This window comes from Macaca mulatta, chromosome 9, assembly GCF_049350105.2.
Source record: "Macaca mulatta isolate MMU2019108-1 chromosome 9, T2T-MMU8v2.0, whole genome shotgun sequence".
Taxonomy (NCBI): Eukaryota; Metazoa; Chordata; class Mammalia; order Primates; family Cercopithecidae; genus Macaca; species Macaca mulatta.
In genome coordinates, this window is record NC_133414.1 from 25,672,090 (window position 1) to 25,687,386 (window position 15,297).

Below are 15,297 nucleotides of genomic sequence, written 5' to 3' on the forward strand. Positions count from 1 at the left end.
GATAATCTTAGATATGTCTAAAGACAATCAGGATGTGGTCAGTGATCAGAAACAATAGTCATTTACATTTGGGTACGATGAAAAACAAAAGTAAAAAAAAAAAAAAAAGAACAGAAAGAAGAAGCTGATATCTAAGAGAGATGATGTTCCTCAAGGGATGAGATGAAGGAGTTAGCCTGGATATGATTCCAGCCTGGAAGACTGATTTATTTTTTCCTTTTTTTTTTTTTCTTTTTTTGAGATGGACTCTGGCTCTCTCACCCAGGCTGGAATGCAGTGGCACAATCTCAGTTTACTGCAACCTCCACATCCAGGGTTCAGCCTCCTGCCTCAGCCTCCCATGCAGTTGGGACTACAGGCACATGCCACCATGCCTGGATAATTTTTGTGTTTTTAGTAGAGATGGGGTTTCACCACGTTGGCCAGGATGGTCTCAAACTCCTGACCTCAAGTGAATTTACCTGCCCTGGCCTCCCAAAGTGCCAGAATTATAGGAGTGAGCCACTGCACCCGGCTGAGGACTGACACTTTGACTTGTGACTCAAAGGTCATCTCAGAAGATTTGGACTATTACATAATAGGACATCTTGCAGCAGAAACTGACCAATTAAAAAGACTAAATTCAGGGGTTGTAGTTTTACTTGCAAAATTGACTTACAGTTGACGTTAATCACCCAGAATGCAGAAAAAGAGCAAAGGAATCCTAAATGGGGATCATTCATAACACATCGCTTTTGATCCATGTTTAATTGGGTGCCACCAACCTCAGCATTAGCTTTCATTTTAATTAGCGATATGGAAGAGCAAAAGAACATTATCTTGAGAACAGTGCTATATTAAGGAAAGCTCTGCAAGAAATCAAGATGAGATTATACTAGAAAACCTGCTAAGGAGTGCCAGGGGGTAGGTGAGGAAGTATGGAAAGGCAAGAACCAAAGTCTAGCTAGGCAGTGTCAGGAGACACCTGGAAAGTGGTAATCAGCTAGAGGAAATTGCCACAAAATTAGATGGAAATTTTCAGTATTGAGGGATCTAAAAAAGACCAGTGTGATTCAGTTCAGTGCATAGATGCAGAACTCATATTGCAAATGTCCAGATCGTCCTTCCTGTCTTTTCTTATGAAGCTTGAGCCTTTGCCATTTATTCATTCTTCCTGCAGGTATGTTCTTGGATTAATTCATTCAAATGCTTATTTATTTACTAGGGATCTACCTTTTGAGGTTGGCATTGAACATTATGTAAAAAGTACAAGGCCAGGCACAGTGGCTCATCCCTGTAATCCCAGCACTTTGGGAGGCTGAGGCAGGTGAATTGCCTGAGCTCAGGAGTTCGAGACCAGCCTGAGCAACATGGTCTTAGGAGGCTGAGATGGGAGGATTATTTGAGCCTGGGAAGTCAAGGCTGCAGTGAGTCACGATCATTCCACCATACTCCAACCTGGGTGACAGAGCAAGACCCCGTCTCAATAAAATAAATAAATAAAAATAAAAAGTACAAAACCTAACATCTGGCCTCTTTTAGTCCATTTGTGTTACTGTAAAAAATACCAGAGGTTGGGTGATTTATAAAGAATAAAGGTTTATTTGGCTCTTGATTCTGATGGTTGGAAAGTTCAAGATTGGGCCTCTGCATCTGGTGAGGGCCTTAGGATGCTTCCACTCATGACCAAAAGGGGTGCCTCTATTTGCAGAGATCACATTGTATGAGAGGATGCAAGAGTGCTGAGGAGGTGCCAGGCTCTTTTTAACAACCAGTTCTCATAGGAACTAAGAAAGTGAGAACTCACTCACCCCTTAGGGAGAGCATTCATCCCGTTCATGAGGGATCCACCAGCCACCATAACTCAAACACCTCCCATTAGGCCCCTTCAACTTTGGGGATGAAATTTCAACATGAGATTTGGAGGGGACAAATATCCAAACCATAGCAGGCACTGCCAAAGAGGTATCTCTTTACTGAAAACAGTACAAACCTTTGGGTCTGATTTGAGTGTGGAATGATCCAGGAATATTTAGTTTAATATTTAATTTCCAAGAAGTTGAAGCTATCATTATTCATTTATAATTTTGTTAGATGTGATCAGAGAATGCAATCTGTAAAACTCTTACTTTTAAATTTCGCTTAAAGATTAGTTTACAAAGTTTTTCTTAGAATAAAATATACAATCGGTGTTTATAAGTATTGCATAGATAGTCATGGACAATTATCTATTCTGTATGCTCTACACACACACACACACACACACATATGTGTTGGGTTTGTTGCTTGTATTATTCATTTCTTCTCAGTCTTTATTTTTTAAGGTTGTTCACTTCTGAGCAAAGTATAATGAAGTCTCCCATATAATTGTATTTTTATCTTTTTCTCCCTTCATTCCTAAGAATTTCTGATTCACAGGTTTTTAGTTGCTATCACACCTTCTTGATAAGTTATGTCTTTAACATTACCAGATGACCTCTTCATTCTGTTTAGTGTCTGTCAGCTTTTTTTTAATATTATCACTCTTGATTTACATTTGTTTGCATCTGTCAGGTATGTCTTATCATTTATTTTCAATGTCTCTGTATTAATTCAGGTTGAGTATCCCTAATCTGAAAATCCAAAATGAAATGTTCCCAAATCTGAAACTTTTTGAGCACCAACGTGATGCTCAAAGGTCATGCTCATGGAAGCATTTCAGATTTTGGATTTTTGAATTAGGGATGCTCAACTAGTAGCTATATACTGCAAATATTCTAAAATCCAAAAAAAAAAGTCTGAAACCTGAAACACCTCTGGTCCCAAGCATTTTGGATAACAGTTACTCAACCTGTAATGAGCATGTTTATTAGAAACTACATACATATTGGCCGAGTGCGGTGGCTCAAGCCTGTAATCCCAACACTTTGGGAGGCCAAGGCAGGCGGATCGCCTGAGGTCAGGAGTTCAAGACCAGCCTGGCCAATATGGTGAAACCCTGTCTCTAGTAAAAATGCAAAAGTTCGCTGGGTGTGGTGGCACATGCCTATAATCCCAGCTACTCAGAGCCTAAGGCAGGAAAATTGCTTGAACCCAGGAGGCAGTGGTTGCAGTGAGCCAAGATCATGCCACTGTACTCCAGCCTGGGTGACAGAGCAAGACTCTGTTTCAAAAAAAAAAGAAACTACATACAAATAAAACTTGGTTTTGCTTTTTCAGCCTAATTCGGTAGTCTGTTTTTAATGGGAAATTCCGTCCACTACCATTTAGTGTAACAACTGATGGACTTAATTGTATTCCTCCATCTTAATTTGACAGCAAGTACTGTATGTCTATTCTTCTTCTCTCTTAAATGTGGCTCATGCTATTTAAATGCTAAACAATGGCTTGAGTTTAGGTCTTGACAAGCTGTGTCTGAAATGACAGTGGTTGTTCCAAGTGAAAATGACTGTTAGACATTTGGAGATAAAATAGGACTGGACCCTATGCCAGAAAACAAGACTAGACAGATACATGTTGGAGGTATCAGCTGTATTAGTTACAGTTCTTCACAATATCAGAAGCAATAGCAGAATTCCTTTTTCTTTGGGGGATCTCAGTCTTTGCTCTGAAGGTCTTCAACTGATTAAATGAGGTCTACTCACATTATGGTAGGCAATCTGCCTTATTCAAAGTCTAATGATTTAAATGCTAATCACACCTAAAAAATACCTTTACAGCAACATCTACACCGGTGTTTGACCCAACGACTGGGCACCATAACCTGGCCAGGTTGAAACATGAAATTAACCATCCCCCTCTGCACCACAGCAACAGCCGACAAAATGTGAACGGATAATTTCTAAAAACAAGCAACAACTACAATCAAACACAGAGCCAAAGATCAAGGGTTTAGCATTAGAGAATCACCACAGTTGGGATCCATTGTTTCATTAAAGAATCCAAGTATTCTTATCTTTTGGTAATACTTGTAGTGTGGTCTTATGAAATGTATATGGTTTTTTTCTATGTTTGTCATGTTTGACAGTTTTTCTCTAGACCAGAACTTCAGACTGGAGATATTTCTTAAGAGTTGCTATTTCATTAGCCTTATCTACATCCTAGAGATCTGTTTGCCCTGGGGTTTTGAGAGCTAAGCCCTGAGTTGCAATGCATTAACTCTGTTCCGTGCAGTCTTTCTAGGACTAAATACAGCCTGCAGCTAAATACATGCTGCTTCTCCAAGTCTGCTGCTGTGCTGATGTTTCTGTCTGAACTACCCCAGACTCCAGTACCACCTGTTAACTCCGTATCTCGGAGGATCTGCAGAAGGTCTGCGTTGACCCTTTGCAATCCAGTATGCACTTTCAGGCTCATCTACTACATAAATCCTTTCAGCATGGCTTTGTTTAGTTAGAATCTTAGTATCCCAATTAGGAGCAATTTTATTAAACTAGGAGTATCAGTGCCTGGTAGCTAAGTGCAGGTGTTTTGGGTTTAAATCTTGGGTCAGCCTGATTTTAAATCTCAGCTCCAACACTTAATAGCCATGTAAACTTACTGAAATTACCTAACCTCTCTAAGGCTCAGTTTCTCCATTTGTAAAATGGGAATAATGATTATTCTTACATCATACTATTGCTGTGGGACTTAAATGAGATAAAGGTTGGTTATTTGAATGATAAAATATTGATATTTCACTTGAAAGAAAGTATTCCTTTTCTACCTGACAACTTCCAATTCATATTTCTTTTCTCTTTATTTTCCTTTCTTTTTCCTTTTTCTTTTTCTTTTTTTCGATGGGGTTTTGGTCTTGTTGCCCAGGCTGGAGTACGATGGACAATCTCAGCTCACTGGAATCTCTGCCTCCCAGGTTCAAGCAATTCTCCTGCCTCAGCCTTCCAAGTAGTTGGGAATAAAAGGCATGTATCACCACGCAGCTAATATTTTTGTATTTAGTAGGTTTCACCATGTTGGTCAGGCTGGTCTCAAACTCCTGGCCTCAGAGATCCACCCAACTCAGCCTCCCAAAGATTATAAGCGTGAGCCACTGCACTAGGCTCATGTTTCTTAAGAAACAAGAATTCAGACCATAAATAGTTAAGTCTAAGGTCTTTCACCAGTTGTTTGTATTCTTTTATCTTTGTGAGCTTTTTCAGTGAGGAGTTTTCCTTTTTTTTTTTTTTTTTTTGAGGCATGTTCTTACTCAGTTGCCCAGACTGGAATGCAGTGGTGCAAACATAGCTCACTGCAGCCTCAATCTTCCAGGCTCAGGCATTCCTCTCACCTCAGCCTCCCTGGTTGCTGGGACTAGAGGCACACACCAGCACACCGGGCTAATTTTTGCACTGTTTGTAGAGACAGGGTATTGCTATGTTGCCCAAGCTGGTCTCAAACTCCTGGGCTCAAACCATCCTGCAACCTCAGCCTCCCAAAGTGCTAGGATTACAGGCACGAGCCATTGCTCCTGGCCTGTTTTCTACCTCTGCTATAAAACAGGTTTGTTGAAGTGAATTCAAGACAGAGAATCTTATTTGCTCTCCAAGTCAATCATAGGTACCTATGATGTAGTTAAATTTAGAAGAAAAAAAAAAGCTCATCTACATGCATTTATTGAGCTCTGATTTGATTAGTATGATGCTAAGGTTGCCATCAGGCAAATCACAATGTCATTAAGGCTTAGCGAGATGGTTTCCTCATTTAGGGATGGTAGGAAAAATCGTCACTGGACTGGTCACCTCTAATCAACTCTTGGCATTTCTGCCCAGCCCTCATGTGTTGTGCTTATTGCTGGGATCCTTGTTGCCAAACACTTTCCCTGCTCTAAGTTGTTCAAGATCTCTGTGTCTTGATCATAATAATGTCATTGCTGGTTACAAATTCTTCTCTTGGGTTTACCTCTGCTTGCTCACTGAGGAAACGGTTAATGGAGTTGCTTTCCCATCTGAATTATTTCTGGACTCTCTCCATTTGCCTTTACATTCTGACTCTTGTCGCTCTCTTTTCCAAGCCTGAATTCAATAAGCCAAAGCTGAGATACTGTAATTTCCTAAATAACCCAAAGGGAAGATCTGGCATAATGTATAACCACTCTGACTGCTGAATCAACTTGCACTTGCTCTTCTCTCTAATGGAACTTTGAAGAATAACTGTAATTGAATAGTGCCTCCACCCCATGTTCAGATTTGACTGAATCAAGCCTAGATCTGGTTATATCTGGTTTTGTTTGTTTCACGTTGTGTTTGTGCCCCACTGGGTATAAAGCCCAAGTGTGGGTTTCATCTGGATGTATTTTCATCTCACAGAGGCATTAATTGAATCTCTGACAATAGTCTTGCCTCCGAGGAGTGCTCCAACTCTGGCTGCGGTATTAAACCAGGGTAGTTCTTGGTTCCCTTCAAAGGTAACCTCCCATCTGTTGACTGTGAACTATAGCAATGCCAAGCTTGCAGAATCATTGGAGAAGAGGATCCAAAGCATTTACAATTCCCTGCTATGCAAAGAGTCATTCTGAGTTTTTTTTTAACCTATGATTGCTCTCTTTAAATACCTGGGTGCACCCAGCAAGGTGTAGAGGTTAATGTTTGCTCTCTGACCTTTGAGGACAGATGCACTGAATCTGTTGCAGTTTGCAAGGGGATCTGTGGCAAGTTACAGCAGACAGCTTGTTCAGCTACTGCTGTTGCCAAAACTCTGCAGTGTCACATCTTGCTCGCGGCTGCCTTAAAGTGCTTCTCAGCTCATTCTGCGTGTGTAACTTCATTCAGCTTCCTGCTGAGTCCCACTGAAGAACTTTGTACTGTGGCATATGACAGCAACTTGATAACATTATGATAAACTCCTATGGGTTTGAACTCAGTCCTATTCAAATTTTCTGGTGCCTAGTGGTCAGCAGTCTTAGACCTGGGGAGTAAGAGCTGTGGCTGCAGTGGATTTAGAGGTAAGAAGAAAGATGACTGGACTCAGATATTGAGTATCTTAGAGCCTACGGACGATTTTCCAAAGCCTAGAATAGATTTCAGTGTAATTCTGGTAATTTACATAAACTAGGATAGACATGCAAAATATCTGGATATGTTAGGAAGGAGTTAAAAAATTCTCCACACCTTTTCCTACCACCTCTGCAGCCATAGAAGCCAAGGGGAAATGCACACACACACACACATACACACTCTGGCAGGGAACCTGTTTTGCAAGTTTTGCTGGTAAAAAGTTCTAGGAAGGGGGCTGGTGGAGAACAGAGTGGAAAAGAAGTATCAGTTGAAGGTTTTTCAAGACCTGAGTTTTCAAGGTAACTTTATCCTGCAGAGGGAGACACGCATGGCCGCTGTAGGTTTTTCTTCCACCAATTAAGTGCATTGTTAGACAGGGAGGGGCAGATTAACGAACGCCTATAATTTTGATCACTGTTTTCTGCAAAACAGCTCAGGCTTTGAAAATGAAGCCATCGTTCCCGGCTCAGTTTCTGCCAACAGCACAAATTATACTGTGCAGAGATCCAAAGCCCCTAAAAAGGTTTCATTAATGAACAATTTCAGATGACTGTTTAAGTCTTTGCCTGACAGGTAATGTTGGCATGTCGGCAGGTGGGGTTACGGTTTCCATGGAGATTTATGATGTCATGCTTGAAAGAGCATGTCAAGACAGCCGATTTAACAAGTAGCTACTCAAAAAGTCCTATAGGCTACAAGTAGATTTTATGCAAATGACGAGAGTTTCACTGGGAAAAACTGCAAAAGAAAACAGCCCAGACATGGAGGGGGGTTTTACCTGACAGCTCAGAAGGAAGACCCTGGAATCCATTCCAGACAAAAACTTCCAGAAGAATTAGATTTTCTGCTTTAACTGCCGCCTCACCTGAGGAACTCTGCGTACAGGTAAATACACGGGGTTTTTTTCTTCCAAGTTTTTGCCAAAAATCATTTGGAAACATTTCGCGCTGTTTCTCGGCATTGTTCTCTTGGCAGGAAGAACTGAATCAATAAGCCCAGCTTTCCCATAGCAATGTTCGTGCTTAGGGGCTGTTTTTAAGGGCTTTTTTTTTTTTTAATTGAATGAACTGAGATTTTTGAATAGAGCTGAAAACAAGTGATGCATTGTGCATTCTGCTGACTGTGCTCTGTGAATACTGCTATAAAAATGCCACAGATAAGGGTTAGATGGACAATATGAAAATTGAGATGCTCTATGTATTTGTTATTTATTCCTAGATGTTGTGTCTATGTGTGTGTGTGTGTTCTTAAACAGACCTGAAATGGAGACTCTGTGTAGTTTTGTATTTTCACATTGTAAAAATGCCAAAAATAAAATCCATGGAATGTTGCAGAAATAGTCTTTGAATCAGGTTTATGAACATTACACTTTTTTTAAAGTACGTATCTGTATGCTTTTCTTACCGAGGCATTTTTCCCAGACTAGAAAAAAATACAATCCTGTTAGAGACATCCAGTTTTTGAGCTTTTAGGGAAGCAGGACTTCTAAATTCCAAGAAGACAGATAAAAACTTTTGGAGGAAGGTGGGGTGTGGGTGATAAAGGTAGTTTTTAAAGCATGGTTTAAAAGAAAATACTGGTCACTTGGGAGTATGAGTTTTTTTGTTTGTTTGTTTGTTTGCCTCGGCTGCCAGTGAGGATAAGTAAACAGTCTTGCCAGCCATTCGGATGTGATAGCAATCACTGGATGTGGCCGTGGATCTCTGAGTTCGCTGAAAGGGGTTAGTTCAGAGGCGTCGGTTGCCCTGTGAGTAGTTAGTTCCACCAAGCTTAAAAAGAACACAAAGCCTATTGTTTCTTCCACACAGTGCATGGCAATGTGTGAGGTGAAAGCACAGAGCTTAGAATCATTGAAAGATACCTGTAAAATGGGAATCTGAACTTTTGAAACTAAAACTACTTAGGAGCAAGTGGACCGTCTTTCAAAATGTTGTAAGAACTGTCTCATGTGTGAGAATGAGACCTCCTGAAATTTTGCAGTTAGATAATGTGGATTAATGCCAGAACTCACATTCATATTAAATTGTTACCACAGTTATTGCGAAACACCGAGTGACAAAGAACTGTGCCTCCAACATCGGAAGGCCTGGGCGTTGAGTTCTAGCTTCACCACTTAGTGGTTGTATAACTTGAGGAAAGTAAATTCATGTCCTTAGGCCTCAGTCATCATGTCCATAAAATGGGATGCCAGTAGCTGTGTTGTGAGGATTAAATAACAAAACAGACGTAGCACAGTTCTAAGCATTCAGGTTCCAAATGTTAACGATTCTTTGTTTACTGTTGAAATGACATTGGATGTTTAGAAAGTGTTTTTATATTTACTTCCTCTTATCATTACAAGTAATGACTAGCAGTCAAATAAGTCTAGCACCTTTTTTTTTTTTTTTAAAGACAGGGTCTCACTCTGTCACCTAGGCTGAAGTGCAGTGGCACGATCTTGTCTCACTGCAACCTCCGCCTCTCCGGCTAAAGCAATCCTCCCACCTCAGCCTCCTGACTACTGGCACATGCCACTGTGCCAGGCTAATTTTTTGTATTTTTGGTAGAGATGGGGTTTCAACATGATGCCCAGGCTGGTCTCAAACTCCTGGGCTCAAGTGATTCACCCACGTTGGCCTCCCAAAATGCTGGAATTATAGGCTTGAGCCATTGCACCCGGCCTTGGCTAGCAGTCTTTATTTCCACGTTACAGATGAAGAAACTGTGGCTCAGAGAGATACTGGGAAATACAACATAATAAACTATCCTAAACTGCCTGCACTTTTTCTCATTTTAGGAGGCATAGAAAAAAATGAATGTGTTATTGAAATAACTCCCAGCAGCAGCAATTATTCTGTAAAGTAATTAAAATACAAAATGTTAAATATGTCGAAGGAGCCAGGGTATTTATATTTTTACACTAATTATGCTTTTGCCACTTTTTTCTAGACAGGCTAAAGAAGTGATATTAATTTACTCTTTACTGGTACCTACTGATAGGAACGCAAGTACTGCACAGACTGAACATTTTAAATTTTACCTGCCTGAAATTTTTCTTGGCCATACAAGTGGAGTCAGATTTTGATGTTACAGGTATTTTCGGAGTGAGAACCCAAGTCACCAAGGCGCTGTGTTTGCTACAGGGTGCAGAAGGAGCCCAGGCGTGGAATATACAGTCCTTTATTCCTTCTGCGTTCTAGACATTGGCACCTCCTCCCTTGCCTCTATCCCAGACAGAAACACAGCCCATAATTATATTCTACATCCATTGTATGTAAGAGACAAATATGTTTTTCATTGTGCTAATTTTAGCCACAGTCTCTCTAGCTGAGGAAAACACTCGCTTCGTTCCAAGGTTTTCCTAACAATTTTTCCAGCTTTTCCATGTCAGACTATTCAGAATTACTCAGTTTCCACACTCCTGGGAGAAGGCTCTTCATGGAGCATTGAGTAGGCTCATGGACGGGGATTCTGGAGGGTTGTGGCATCTGAGCTGCTGAGGCTGAACTCATTCTGTGACAGATGATGTCTGTGTTCCCATGAGTTAGGCTGCATTGAGGACTCTCATTCCCAGCACGGTTTGGGGGCACTGGGAAAAGGTTGGGTTATCTTATCCCAAGGGTAGATCTATAAGGAGAAAAGCAAGTATCTATTTATTTATTTATTTGAAATTTCTGCTTTTATTTTTAGATATAGGAGGTACACGTACAGGATTGTTGCATGAGTATACTGGACCCAGATAATGAGCATGGTACCCAATAGGTAGTTTTTTTAACACACGTCCCACCTCCATCCCCACTCTAGTAGTCCCCAGCATATTTTGTTCCCATGTTTACATCCATGTGTGCTCCATGTTTAGCCCCCACTTATAAGTGGGAACATGTGGTATTTGGTTTCGTATTTCTGCATTAATTTGCCTAGGAAAATGGTCTTCAGTTCCATCCGTGTTGCTGCCAAGGAAATGATTTCATCCTTTTTTATGGCTTTATAGGATTCCATGGTGTCTATGTACCACATTTTCTTTATCCAGTCCACCACTGATGGGTACCTAGGTTGATTCCATGTCTTTGTGGATAACGCGGTGATGAACATATAAGTGCATGTGTCTTTTCGGTATAATGATCTATATTCCCTTGGGTATATACCCAATAATGGCATTACTGAGTCGAATGGTAGCTCTGTTTTAAGTTCTTTGAGAAATCTCCACACTGCTTTCCACAGTGGCTGAACTCATTTCACTCCCACCAGCGATGTATGAGCACTCCCCTTCCTCTGCAGCCTCACCAGCATGCTATTTTTTTGGCTTTTTAATAATAACCATCCTGACCGGTGTGAGATGGTATCTCATTGTGGTTTTGATTTGCATATCTCTGATGATTAGTGACGTGGAGCATTTTTTCATGTTTGTTGGCTTCTTGTAGGTCTTCTTTTCAGAAGTGTCTGTTTATGTCTTTTGTCCACTTTTTGATGGGGTGGTTTTTTGCTCGTGGATTTAAGTTCCTTACATATTTTGGATATTAGACCTTTGTTGGATGCATTCTTTGTGAACATTTTCTCCCATTCTGTAGGTTGTTTGCTCTGTGGATGGTTTCTGTTGGTGTATAGAAGCTCTTCAGTTTAATTAGGTCCCACTTGAAAATTTGTTTACTGTTGCAATTGAAAGCAATAAAGGAAATGCTTATTTCATTCAAAGTTTTAGTTTCAAACATGAATCACAAAGCTGCAATTTTTAGGGTAGAAAAGAGTTGTGAACTCAAACATGGTGCCAAAACTCCATATAGGTTTTGAGTCACTGATGAAAGTTTTCCTAAATTTTCTTTTATTTTATTTTAGATTCGGGGGGACACGTGCATGTTTGTTACATGTTACATGGGTATATTGCCTACTGGTGGGGATTGGGCTTCTAGTATATCCGTTATTCAAACAGTGAACATCATACCCCAGAGGTAACTTTTCAACCCTCACCCCTTTCCTACCCTCCCTCCTTTTGGAGTCCCCAGGGTCCATTATTTCCATCTTTATGTCCATATATACCAATTGTTTAACTCCCGCTTACTAAGTGAGAATATGCAGCATTTGGTTTTTTCTTTGCTTCTGAGCTAATTCACTTAGGATAATGGCCTCCAGTTCCAACCATGTTGATACAAAAGACATGTTTCATTCTTTTTTATGACTGTGTAGAATATTCACATATATAGAGGAATATATATATATATATATACACACACACACATCTATGAATGTGTAGAATATTCATATGTGAATATACATGAATGAATATATATGTGTGTTTGTGTGTGTGTGTATATATATATAGATATAGATCCTGTTTTAGAATTCCAATGAAGCTTTTTATTACACCTAATTGTTGTAGTGTTCAGAGATTGTCGTTGATCAATAAGTAGTGACTGCATTGAGCGCAGCACTTTGCACCTAGTGGGTTTTAGCAAAGGCTTGTTAAATCAGAGAGGCTGTGTTCAGTGACTAAAGAAGTCCACTGCCTGGATTCGGATCCTGCCTTCATTACTTGCTCGTAGCACAGGCTTTCCATTGAAGAACGTATGAAGTTCTCTTCATATTCCAAATAAAATAGAGCATCTGAATTTCCAACGCCTCTTGATAAAGGAACTAGTGATCTTTAAGTATTATATTATTCTCTTTTAAAGACATTTTTGGAATTTTCACAGAAATGATTTCTTCAGAAAGAAAGGCACTGGAATCTCCCAGTACAGAAAATGTAACTAGAAGTTCCTCTCGGCTGGCTACTGGGGAGGTAGAGAGCAGACAGTTAGTTCTCCTGGGTGGGAGGGATTTCTAGAAGCTCTTTACAGCTGAGGCCCTTTTCATCACTATTTATTAATTTGACTTGATCAGAAGCAATCCAGTTTTGAAGATGTAGTTTCTAAAATCTCTTTATTTCAAAGAAAGTCATCCTGAAAAATGGTGTCATCCCAGATGACCTTGCTTTTTCTCTTCAGATGTCTGGCCACAGAAAGGATCAACAGGTAGAATGGGAAAGGTATTTTCATCCTTGGGCACTAATTGGGCTTCCCTCTTTTCTTTCCTTTTTTCTTTCTTTTTTTTTGAGATGGAGTCTCACTCTGTCACCCAGGCGGGAGTGCAGTGGCGAGATGTCCAGTCATTGCGACCTCCGCCTCCCAGAGTCAAGTGATTCTCCTGCCTCAGCCTCCCGAGTAGCTGGGATTATAGGCATGTGCTACCATGCCCGGCTAATTTTTGTATTTTTAGTAGAGACAGGGTTTTGCCATGTTACCCAGGCTGGTCTCGAACTCCTGGCCTCAAGTGATCCATCTGCCTCATCCTCCCAAAGTGCTGGGATGACAGGCATGAGCCAGTGCTTCTGGCCAGCTTATCCTAATGGCAGGAAGCTTTGATGCTTTTACTTCCTGACCACAGACTTAGTAGGTAGCAGGAAGAGTTTTCAACTCCCTGGCTGTATAATTACGGAGTCAACGTGAAATATTATGCATTTGGAGAAACCCTTCTCTAGAGCTCTTAAAGAAAGGAAGGTACAGCCAAGTTTATGGGAAACATGAGGACGGTCAGTCCAAAGTCAAGGTAGGTGATAGCACTGGTGGCCCCTTGCAGCGCTTGGAGTCTATATGGTGGTCTAACTTCACACCCCCTATTTGTCACTGCATAGCAGTCTTCACTTTCACCCCTTTTCACTTGCTCGTGATTAAGCAACAAACGTGGTAATAATGGTGTTTCCTACTCTGAATTTCACTAGATTTAGTAAACGCACATGATCACGCTGGTCCCATCGAAGTGATGATAGGAGTCCTCGGAGCTGTGGGCTCCGCCCTGGCTGGTTGCACCTGCTCAGTGTTCTGCTCAGATCATACAAGATGGAGAGAGCAGAGACCCCGTCAGAGAGAGGCTTCTATTGGCTGCAGTGTGACACTGTAGACTTGCCAGAAAGGGCTCTCTTTGGACACACTACTTGCCACTCAGAAGCAAATGGGCTGCTGCCTCATATGTTTTTGGAGTGACTGAGAGAACTAAGATTCTGATGGACCCTTGGTCATTTTCTCTCTTCGATATTATGAATGTTCATGAATGCCCCTCAGAAGGTCACAGGGATGTCAGATCTCATTTCCTCCCCTCCCCTCCCCTCCCCTCCCCTCGCCTCCCCTCTCCTCCCCTCTCCTTTCCTTTCTTTTCATCATGGCTGGTGTGCAGTGGTACAATCATATCACATTGCAGCCTCAACCTCCTGGGCTCAAGCTATCCTCCTGCCTCTGCCTCCTAAGTAGGTGGGACTACAGGCATGTACCACCACGCCAACTAATTTTTTTTTTTTTTTAAGTGAGCCAAGGTCTCACTTTGTTGCTCAGGCTGGTCTCAAACTCCTGGGCTCAAGCAATCCTCCCACTTTAGCCTCCCCAAAAGCTTAGATCAAAAGTGTCAGCCTCTTCACCCAGCCAGGCCAGGTCTCATTTTCATAGTAGTCACTGGTAATTAGGTAAATGTGCTGCAGATAATCCTCTGGCCTGTGTTTTGGAGGGACCTTTTTGTTTTTTAATTGTTTCTTTGAATTTTGCACAAAGAAGGGCTGCATGGGATCCCTTCATCTTTAACTTGTCATCTGCATCCTTTTTTATGGTAAGTTTTAAGACTACTGAAGAAAGCAGCTCCAGCAAAGAGCCTCACAAAGGCCGATTTTCAGTTTCTCCCTTGTGGACTGTGTGTGTTTACGATGGTCAGAAAAAGACAGACTCTCATTTAAAACTATTCTCTCTTCAGAGCGATTATAAAGTGACCCCGTCATAGATGACCTTGACCCCTTTTAATTGCTGGTTAGATTGCTTCTTTTTTCTCTCCCTGTTGTGAACAAGACTGCAGTGACCATCGTTGTATCTGTGCATGTGGGAATGAATCTGAAGGACAAATTTCTAGGACGTCAAATTGGATTGCTAGTTTTGGAAGGTATTGCCCACATTTTTTCTCAAAAACACTCAGTTTATTCTATTGATATGAATGTTGCAGGGGATATTACGGTACATTCAGATAATACAGTTTACTACAGTGATGCCAATGTGTGAAATACACTCGACGTGTGGGTAGGGTCACATAACGAACTTATATTTAGTAAACAAGCTACAGAGCAGTATAGTTGGTATGAACCCATTTATTTTCTTTTATTTTCTAACAATTACTAGTGATACTTTATTTTGGTTCTTGCTTTTCTAAACTATTAACCGTGAACATATAACTATTTAAAACTTATGCTGGGTTTGGTGGGGCACGTCTGTAATCCCAGATTACACATGTGTAATCCCACCTTGGAAGCCAAGGCAGGAGGATCACTTGAGGCCAGGACAAAAACAAAATTAGCCGGGAGTAGTGGCGGGCGCCTGTAGTCCCA

At 41.0% G+C, this 15,297-nt stretch overlaps 1 protein-coding gene across 27 annotated transcripts in view; it reads left to right on the forward strand.

Annotated features, from left to right (window-relative positions):
* KIAA1217 overlaps nt 1-15,297 on the forward strand; it is an 839,292-nt gene that overhangs the window by 517,961 nt on the left and 306,034 nt on the right. For 9 of the 27 annotated variants that reach the window (XM_077945981.1, XM_015146627.3, XM_077945982.1 and 6 more), the window contains exon 1: nt 7,069-7,814. The exons of the other annotated variants lie outside the window; for them this stretch is intronic. The gene's annotated coding sequence lies outside the window, so the exon portion shown is untranslated. Of the gene's footprint in view, nt 1-7,068; nt 7,815-15,297 lie in introns of those variants that run through there. 27 annotated transcript variants of the gene reach the window in all.